General features: G+C 43.9%; 1 non-coding gene across 1 annotated transcript; it reads right to left on the bottom strand.

Moving 5' to 3' along the window:
* Positions 1 to 391: 391 nt before the first annotated feature.
* On the bottom strand, positions 392 to 498 carry LOC141694611 (small nucleolar RNA R71). The gene has a single exon (XR_012563900.1). It is a non-coding gene; the product is annotated as a small nucleolar RNA R71 (small nucleolar RNA).
* Positions 499 to 761: the final 263 nt, after the last annotated feature.

Raw genomic sequence — 761 nt, 5'->3', positions numbered from 1 at the left:
GATGGGTGATCAAGCAGAAAATCCTAAGGCTTTGATGGACTATTCTCAGCCTAAGATCAATGACATTCAGTCAAGCATCATCAGGCCAGCCATCAGGGCTAACACTTTTTAGATCAAGTCAAGCACGATTTAAATGATACAGAACTCAGTTCAGTTTGGGGGTTCTCCTACTGAAGACCCCAACATGTACATCAGGGATTTCATCGAGATCTGCGACACTTTCAAGTTCAATGATATGACTGAAAATGCTATCAAGCTGCGACTCTTCCCATTCTCTATGAGGGACAAAGCTAAGTGTTGGTTACATTCTCTACCAGCAGGGTCTATCACCACTTGGGAAGATCTTGCTCAAAAGTTTCTCACTAAATTCTTCCCTATGGCGAAGACTGCTGCAATCAGGAATGCTCTTACTCAGTTTGCTCATCAAACTGGAGAATCTCTGTGTGAGGCTTGGGATCGATATAAGGAGATGCTAAGGAAGTGTCCACACCATGGCATGCCTGATTGGATGATTATCAACTGTTTCTATAATGGATTGGGTGCTACTTCTAGACCCATGCTCGATGCAGCATCAGGAGGAGCCTTGTGGGCTAAAAGCTACGATGAAGCTTATAAACTTATTGAATTGATGGATGCTAATGAGTACCAGAATCCTTCCTAGAGACTGACTCAGGGAAAGGTGGTAGGAATTCTGGAATTGGATGCAGCAACTGCTATAGCTGCCCAACTTAAGGCTTTGACGATGAAGGTGGAGACTTTGG

Source organism: Apium graveolens, chromosome 10 (genome assembly GCF_009905375.1).
Source record: "Apium graveolens cultivar Ventura chromosome 10, ASM990537v1, whole genome shotgun sequence".
Taxonomy (NCBI): domain Eukaryota; kingdom Viridiplantae; phylum Streptophyta; class Magnoliopsida; order Apiales; family Apiaceae; genus Apium; species Apium graveolens.
Note: the sequence above shows the minus strand (reverse complement) of the source record. Positions and strands in the feature narration are given on the sequence as shown.